This window comes from Herpailurus yagouaroundi, unplaced genomic scaffold, assembly GCF_014898765.1.
Source record: "Herpailurus yagouaroundi ecotype Mexico unplaced genomic scaffold, PumYag 269, whole genome shotgun sequence".
Lineage (NCBI taxonomy): Eukaryota > Metazoa > Chordata > Mammalia > Carnivora > Felidae > Herpailurus > Herpailurus yagouaroundi.
The window spans coordinates 28,827-38,740 of record NW_024412486.1 but is presented as its reverse complement, the minus strand read 5'-3'; the positions used below and the strand labels follow the sequence as shown (position 1 = coordinate 38,740).

Genomic DNA, 9,914 nt, shown 5'->3' with positions numbered 1-9,914 from the left:
AAAACAAAAAGTGCTTAGGGAGTTGCCCGTCTCTCTGTGGTCCCGTGGGGCTGGGCACAGCAGGTGTCTGGTCTGGCACCCAGTGCCAGGGTCTTAGTGGGTAAGCCGAGAGTCTTGGTGCCTCAGAATTTAGTCACATAGCAGTTGAGTATGCCTGGTACCAAAAGTAAGATAACTCAAGGCAGTAGAATTGAAATTGGAAGGTCATCAGCCACAAAAGACCTATTGGAGAAAGCACAGGATAGTAGATAAAATGAAGCAGTGTTTTATCATATGTATTTCGGCAGGCCTTCTGATATCCGACTAAAAAAACAATAATTGCTCTTTCTACAGAGAATTGGTCATGCAGTATCAGTTAAATCAAGGAAGTCATCCCCTATACGGTAAGTGTCTTCTATCCTTGATTACACTTGGGAAAATATTACTAAATATCCTCACACTAGGGATGAGAAGAAAAAACACCTATCAAAATTTTATGAAGTATTTTTGCATTTCATCAGCATTCACTGATCTTTTACTAAACATTTCCAATTATATCCTTCCTACTTCAGGGCTTTTGTACTTTTGGGTATTACATTTACTAAATATCACATCTGCCTATTTACTCCAATTATTTCTTTGACTTATGGCTTTTTGCTTTATCCAGTTTTCCTGATAGCTGGTACAGATTATTATCTGAATTTCTCTAAACCCACCAAGCTTGTATTTACATGCCAAAACTATTCTATTTTACTTCTTCACAGTAATTTTAATTTGGATTTCAGTCCTTGCTTATGTTTGGGAGACCCAGCCATCTACCAGAACTGAGTGTTTATTTTAGTCAATGTCCTTTATTTATTGGTATTCAGAGTTACTGGCTGTCATCTTCCATGGTGATTATTTTATTTATGGCTTTTATAAGCTTTGGTCAGAAGTGACTACGTTGGTACAAGCTGTTAGGATGACTTCCTATATAAATGAGACTATCTTATATTTTCCGTTTTCATCCACTCCAGTTATACTAAGCACTCTAAAAATATCCCTCTTGCCCAAGTCTGTTACCTGTTTTCTTGATAACTGGTTACCATTTGTTCTACTTCAAGTAATTTTACTCTTTTCCTTAAAGGACAGATTCCAGCATATATTGAAGGAACATTCCATGGTTGTACTTTGTAGACATTGCTACAAATGTAGCATTGTACAATGCTACATTGTACAATGTAGACATCGTACTTTGCATTCATTGCTGTGTTTATTGGTTTAATTGTCACAAGTTTAATTTAAAGACATTGTATTACCTGTGGATCCGTTTGCCAACTAGAAATGCTCCTTCATTTCACTTACAATTCATAATCTGTGCACGGTGAGAAGCCTACATCAATAGTAATTTGTTAATTTTGTCATGTTAAAACTAACTAAAAATGACAACTACAGTCAGAATCATAATTATCAAATGAGAAAGAATGACGACTCATGACATATAAAGATTGAACTGAACTGAAGTTCCCCTCCCTAGGCCCAACTTTCATACCTTTTCAAAATTTGTTAAAAGGGGTGATGGTATTAAAAACAAAATAATTCCAGGAAAATATTTTATGTGCATTCAGGAACACCATGTGTTATAAATATTAATTTAACACAAAATTAAAATGACTTAAGATCTGGCTATACCAATTCCATGTTACCCAAAAAACTACTGGATGCAGATTGTTACTTAAGTCTGAGATTCACTGCCAATAATATATAAACTTAAACATTCTTATTAAATTCAAAGCAAGAAAAAAAAATCAATACTAATATTCAACTATCTGCTGTCAACAAGAGACTGATTTTAGCTTTAAACAAACACATCTGAAAGTAAAGTGGTGGAAAATAATAGTCCACAAAAATATAACCGAAAAAGAGCAGGAGTGACCATTCTTACATAAAATACGTAAAAATTTGTAAAGAGAAAAAAGGTCATTAAAAATGATAAGGGGATTGATTCCTTGTGAGATTATGACTATAAATATGTATATTTCCAACACTGGAGCAACGAAATATGTAAAGCAAATAATATATCTGAAGGAAGAATTAGAAAGCAATGTAATAGTAGTAGGTATGTTAGTAGCCACTTTTTAACAATGGATAGATCCTCCAGACAGAAAATAAAGACTGGACTTGAAAAACACAATAGACCAAATGGACCCAAAAGACATAGGCCAAAGAGTCTGTCAAGTAGTAGCAGAATGCAGGGGTGACTGGGTGGCTCACTTGGCTAAGCGTCTGACTTTGGCTCAGGTCATGATCTCAACGTTTGTGGGTTTGAGCCCCGTGTGGGGCTCTGTGCTGACAGCTCGGAGCCTGGAGCCTGCTTTGGATTCTGTGTCTTCCTCTTTCTCTGCCCCTCCCTGGTTCACACTATTTATCGCTCAAAAATAAACATTTAAAAAATAGTAGCAGAATACATATTCTTCTCAATCATACACAAAACAGGTCATATGTTAGGACATAAAGCAAATTTTGAAAATTTAAGAAAATTAAAGCCCATATCAAATATCTTTTTGACTGCAATGGTATGAAACTGGAAATCCATCATAATAAAACCGGAAAATTCATAAACATGTGGAAAGTAAGCAACGGATTCCTAAACAATCAATGAGTCAGTAAGAAATCAATGGGGAAAACAAAAAAAAAAAAAAATGTCTTGAGCAAATGAAAATGAAAACACAAAAACCAAAATTTATTGGATACGGCAAAAGCAGTATTTAGAGTAAAGCTGTGCCGCTGGGAGCCTGAGACAATGGCAGAGTGTGAGGATCCTAAGCTCACCTCATCCCCCTCATACATCTAACCCAGAAAATGACTCAAAGCCCCAGAACAGTCTTTCCAGTTAATTGCAGAGGAGGCCATATCAGAAAACAGTAGGAGGGTCAGATACCCCATTAGGAACCAAATCTCTGTCAAGACTGATTGCAAATAAGGATAACAGAAGCACAGAGACGGGAAAGGAAGGGACCTCACTCAAAGCCCCCAAGACTTGAGTAACCTGCAGTCAGAAGACCAGTACATAATATTTGGCTTTGAAAACCAGTAGGGCTTAACTGCTTGAGTTTTTACAAGCAGGGTGACTTAACTCCAGATACTTTAAAACTCAGTGCACTTGGCTCTTAGAGAACTGGAGGGTGACTGGAATCCCTACCCAGAAAAAGACAGCAAAACAAACAACACTGTTGAGACACAGCATAGAAGCAGCAGTTTCAAAAGTTCCTGGGGTACGTGGGAAAATTTGTTTGCTAATCTCAGAACATGCCCCATTCCACATGAGGCCCTTCACAGTGGTGCCTGACAGCAGGCAGCCCCAAGAGTGACCACTACTCCAAAGTCACTCCTGCCTTGGGGAGAGGTAAAGCTAACCAGACATGGTTCGGTTCTATGACAGCCCCAATAGAGGACTCACAGGCAGACATCTGGTCTGACTGCCACAAAGGGAGCCACTGCATATGAGTAGGCCGAAGGCAAACACAGCTCAGCTACAGGAGTAGGGTGCATGCAACAAACACAGAAGGCACCCCCTGTAGTGCCAGGGTGATCAGGGCGCATCAAACTGCAGGGCACTACAGGACCTGTTCTTCATAAGACCCCTACTTTCAAGAGTAGGAGACGGAGCTGACTTTCCTAACACAGAGAAACAGACACAAAGAGTGAGACAAAATGAGGAGACAGAGGAATATGATCCAAATGAAACAATAGGACAAAGCCATAGTAAAAGTGCTAGCTGGCCCAGAAATGAGAATATGCCTCACAGAGAATTCAAAGTAATGGTAAGAAAGATACCCAATGGATTTGAGAAAAGAGTGGAGGACACTAGTCAGAGCTCCAACAAAGAGAGAGAACATAGAAAAAAAATAACCCATCAGAGATAAGAACTCAGTGAAATAAAGAAAAATAAATAAACTAGAGGAAATCGATGGCAAATTACAGGAGGCAGAAGATGGATTCACAAGCTGAAAGACAGTAAAGCAACACAGAAAGCAACCAAGCTGGACACAAATCAAAGACAGGAAGAAGAAGAATAGGCTAAGGGAACTCAGGGACACCATCACACATAACAACATTTGCCGTATGGGATCCCAGAAGGAAAAGAGAGAGAAAGGGAACATAAAACTGAAGGAAACAGAAATCCTGAGTCATACTCAAAAGCTAACATCATACTCAGCCAGGAGACACTGAGGGTTTTGTTGTTTTTGTTGTTGCTGCTGTTGTTATTGTTGTTGTCGTCATTTTGTAAAGTCAGTAAAAAGATCAGGATGTCCAATCTCACCACTTTTATCCAACAAAGTACTGAAAATACTAACCAAAGCAATTGGGCAAGAAAATGAGATAAAGGCATGTAAGTTGGTAAGGAAGAAGTAACTTTCCCTATTTGCAGATGACACGATGTGATGACACAGAAAACCCTAAATATCCCCCCCCCCAAAAAAAACCTATTAAAACTGGTAAATGAATTCAGCAAAGTCACAGAATACAAATTGATATACAGACATCTGTTGCATACTATACACTAATAATGAAGCAGTGGAAAAAGAAAATAAGAAAAGTCACATCTACAAGGCACCAAGAATAATAAAATATCTAGGAATAAAGAAGAAGAGGTAAAAGACCAGTACTCCCAAAACTATAACGTATTAGTGAAAAGAAACTGAAGGAATCACAAACACATGTAAAGATATTCCATGTTTACAGAGTAGAAAACCAATGTGGTTAAAAGGTCTATGCTATCCAAAGCAATCTACAGATCTAAAACAATCCCTATCAAAGTACCAACAGAACTAAAGCAACTAACCCTAAAGTTTGTACTGAACCACAAAAGACCCAAATAACCAAAACAGTCTTGAAAAGAAGAATAAACTGAAGGTATCAGAATCCTAGATTTCAAGATACACTACAAAGTTACAGTAATCAAAACAGTGTGGTAATGGCACAAAACAGATGCATAGATCAATGGAAAAGAATAGAAACTCGGGAAATAAATCCATGCTTTTAGGGCCAATGTAACCTATGACAAAGGAGGCAAGAATATACAATAGGAAAAGGACAGTCTCTTCAACAAGTGGTGTTGGGGGGTGCACCTTGCTGGCTCAGTTGATACAGCATGCAACTTTGGGTGCAGAGATTACTTACAAATAAAATCTTTTCTTTCTTTCTTTCTCTTTCTTTCTTTCTTTCTTTCTTTCTTTCTTTCTTTCTTTCTTTCTTTCTTTCTTTCTTTCTTTCTTTCTTTCTCTCTCTCTCTCTCTCTCTCTCTCTCTCTCTCTCTCTCTCTCTCTCTCTCTTTCTTTTTCTCTTTTTTTTTTAAATGGGGTTGGATACAGTGGATAGGAACATGCACAAAAAAGAAAGAAGAAACTAGACGACTTTCTTATACCATACAGAAAAAAACAAAACTCTAAATGAATTAAGATCTAAATGTGAGATCTGAAACCGTAAAGTTCCTATAAGAAAACATAGGTAGTAATGTCTTTGACATTAGCCATAGAAATATTTTTTCGAGGTATGTCTCCTTTAGCAAGGGAAACAAAAGCAAAATTAAGCTATTGGGATTACACCAAAGTAAAAATGTTTTACACAGCTAAAGAAAGTGTCCATAAAGAAAAAGGTAACCTACTGAATGGGAGAATATATTTAACAAAACATATGCAATAAAAGGTTAATATCCAAACATATAAAGGACTTATAAATATGACCTCAGAAAAAGTAACGGTCCAATTAAAAATAGGCAAGGAATCTAAATAGAAATTTTTGTGAAGACTACATTATAGATGGCAATATATAGAAATATGTGAAGATGCTCAACATCACTCATCATCAGGGAACTTCAACTCAAAACCATGATGACATATCACCATTAAAGTTAACAATCCAGGAAACAGATGCTGGTGAGCATGTGGAGAAAGGGGAACCCTCTTGCACTGCTGGTGGGAATGCAAACTGGTGTAGACACTCTGGAAAATAGTATCAAGGTTCCTCAAAAAGTTAAAAATAGAATGACCCTATGACCTAGAAACTGCACTACTAGGTATTTATCCAAAGAATACAAAAATACTGATTTGAAGGGACACATGCAACCTGAAATTTGTAGCAACATTATCTACAATAACTACATTATGGAAAGAGCCCAATGTCCACTGACTGATAAATGGATAAAGAAGATATGGTATACATATACAATGAAATATTACTCAGTCATTAAAAAAAAGAATGAATCTTGCCACTTGTAACAATGTGAATACAGCTATAGACTATTATGCTAAGCAAAATAAGTCAGTCAGAGAAAAACGAATACTGTATGGTGTCAGTCATATGTGGAATTTGAGAAACAAAACAAATGAACACAGCAAGGAAGAGACTGAAAGAGAGAGGCAAACCAAGAATCAGACTCTTAACTCTAAAGAACAAACTGATGATTACCAGACGGGAGGAGTGTGGGGAATGAGTGAAAAAGATGATGGGGATTAAGGAGTGCACTTGGTGTGATGAGCACTGAGTTGTGTGTAGAATTGTTGAATCATTAGATAGTATACCTGAAACGAATATAACACTGTATGTTAACTGACTGCAATTTAAACATTAAATTTTAAGGAATTTAAAAATTATTTGAAACTGTAACAGAAAAATGCTTCTTAAGACCGGCAGTGGTTTTTTTTGGATATGACAAAATAGCAAAAGCAACGAAAGCAAAATAAATTAAAAAAAAAAAAAAAGGGTTTTCTCAAACTAAAAACTCTCCTTAGTAAAGGAAACAAAGAGACAGCCTTCAGAATGGGAAAATACATGCTAAGCATATATGTGGTAAGGAGTTAATATCCAAAATATAGAAAGAACTCAAACAACTCATCAGCAAGAAAATAACCCAAGTAGAAATAATGGATAAAGGATCTGAATAGACATTTTCCAAAGACACACAATGGCCAGCAATAATGTGAAAAGGTTTTCAACATCACCAACCATCATGGAAATGCAAATAAAAACAATATTTTAAACATAATTTATTGTCAAATTGGTTTCCGTACAGAAACAGACACATAAACCAATGGAATGGAAGAGAGACCCCAGAACTGGTCCCACAAATGTATGGTCAACTAATCTTTGACAAAGCATGAAATCAATATATTTTCACCTACCGTTGTTAGATTGGGCCACTGTGAAAAAGGTAACTATTGACAAAGATGTAAGGCAAAGAGTACCTTTGTGCACTATTAATGGCAATGTAGATTTGTACAGCCACTGTGAAAACACTGAAGGTAACTCAAAAAGCAACTATCATAGGAAACACTCAGAAATTTCTTCTAGAGGAAATGAAATCATCATCTGCACTCCTGGAGGAGATACCTGACTCCTATATCACTGCAGTATTATTCACAATAGTCACACAACAAACACAACCTAAGTATCTACCGATGAATAAGTAGATAAAGAAAATGTGGTATATATATATTTGGAATATTAGTCAGCCTTAGAAAAGAAGGCAGTGTTATCCTTTGAGACAACATGGATGAAACTGGAGGACATTATGCAAGTGATATGTCAAAGACTGAAAAATAAATGCTGTGTGATCTCATTTATAAGTGAAATTCTAAAAACCAAATGTTAACAGGCAGAGAGTATAATTGTTTTTACCAGGAAACAGGGGACAGGGGAAAGGAAAACATGTTGGTGAAAGGATACAAGATTCTGTCTTCACAGGATAAATAAGTTCAGGATATCTAATGTGCAACAGGATGACTACAGATAATACCGTTATTTCATACTTGATATGCTATGTATTGGTTTGTATACCTAAAATTTGCTGAGCGTAGATCTTAATTGTTCTCTCTTTAACACACACAAAAGTTAATTAACTATGTGGGTGGTGTTAATTAGCTTGAATGTGGTAATTATTTCACAATGTGTATGTATATGAAAACACCATATTGTATACCTTAGGCTTATTTATCAGTTATCGCTCAGTAAACCCCAAAGAAAAAAGATGCACCAGAGAGCTCACTCACTCTCTCTGCTTCTTCATATACCAATGAAAAGCCATGTGAGATCATAGTGAAAAGGCAGTCATCTACAAGCTAGAGAGGCCTCACCACAAAACAATACAGCTGACACCATGGTCATGGACTTACTTGCAGCCTCCTGCCCTGTGAGAAAATAAATGTCTGTTATTTAAGCCATCTAGTCTGTTATTTTGTTATCACAGCCAGAGTAGACTAATACAACCTGTCAACAGAGCATGTTTCATTTTCGTTCACACTTCATTTTGCAAAATAACATTTCTGATTTTACTTATTTACATGTCTACTTAAATGGCATTTTGAAAAGTGTACTATGGGAGACATATCACCAGCAAGCACTGAAAGGAAAAGAAGTACAAAGTGAAGAGATGTGTTTGGAGTTTCAAAATTGTACTGAAAGAAAATATGCAGCTGTACACATCCATATATTTTATTAAAAGTTCTCAGCTATTATTTATTCAAATATTGTTTCTGTCTCTTTCTCTTTCCTCTTCTTCTGGGACTTCTATTTTGCATATTGATGTAGTCCCTTGGCTACTTTACTTTAGTTCATTTTTTATTTTCTTCCATTTTTCAGACTAGCTAATAGCAAGGGACCTACCTCCAAGTTCACTGATTCTCTATACTGCTTATTCAAATGTGATAACAAGCTCCTTACGTGTACTTTTCAGTTTATGCCCTTTTTACCAGCATGACATCTTTTTGGTTTCTTTTTGTAATTTATGTATCTTTACTGGCATTCATAACTTAGCATAGTATTGTTTTGCTCTTTTCATTTATCTCTTTGAGAACATAGTTGACTTAAAATCTTTCTCTAGAAATTCCAGTATCTGAGCTTCCTGTAGTTTGCATCCCTTTTTTGTATGACATAATTTTTGTTTCTTTGTACAGCAGGTTTATTTTTTGTTAAAAACTGGATATTGTAAATATGATAATGTGAATGTAATAGAGACAGATTCTCTGCCCTCTGCAGGGTTTTTTTGTTGTTGTTGCTGCTTATTCAGGGTTGTTGATTCTTTGAGGAACTGCTTCGCCAGGCTGCCCATGACTCTGCATTAGATTTCACTTTCCAGGTTTTCCTAGTTATTTTGTTGTTGTTGTTCTATGCTCTACTATCTTTTGCCTGAGATGCAGGTTGCGAGTATCTTTGTCTTTAGGTGCTTTCAACAAATGCCACCTCACAGTGTACCCTGCCCTACTCTTAGATGGGCAAAACAAAGGTAAGGAGACCCTTGAGCTGATCCCTAAGGGGATCCACAAACAAGTCAAAACATGAAAGTACAGTTCTTTAACACTAAGATCCATATTTCTCGTTTGCACCAGAACTTGCAACAGGAATTTTATCTCCATTGCTGCCACTACACTGTAGACTGGATGACTGTAGACAGGTAAGTTAAAAAGTCACGTGCTTTCTTACCAAAAATCAATAGCTCTTTTATTCATTTAAAGTTCTATGGTATTTTGGGGTTTTTATTAGATTCAGGCTACATAAAACCCAATTCTGATGGTTTTTCTTTTCCAGTTCAATTACTGCTTTATTGGAAGTGTGGAATTTGGGAATGCCCTACCCCATGCTATTTGGTTATATGTCTCCTTAACAACCTAATGAATTTTTTATTTAACCTAGTCAGTGAATTTTACTGATGTTACAGACACTTTTTGAAATTTATTTTTGTCTAGCAAGGTTTTATTCCACACTGTTTTTATCTTATTCTGCACTATTTTATCAAAATAATTGACTATAAATGTACATGCTGTGAGGATTACAAAGACGACTAGGAACTGCTTTCTTTTTTTTTTTTTTTTTTATTTAAAAAAAAAATCTTTTTTCAACGTTTATTTATTTTGGGGACAGAGAGAGACAGAGCATGAACGGGGGAGGGGCAGAGAGAG

At 36.2% G+C, this 9,914-nt stretch overlaps 1 pseudogene; it reads left to right on the top strand.

Moving 5' to 3' along the window:
• The first annotated feature begins 343 nt into the window (after positions 1 to 343).
• Positions 344 to 1,875, top strand: LOC121021268 (probable G-protein coupled receptor 160; annotated as a pseudogene).
• The last annotated feature ends 8,039 nt before the right edge of the window (positions 1,876 to 9,914 follow it).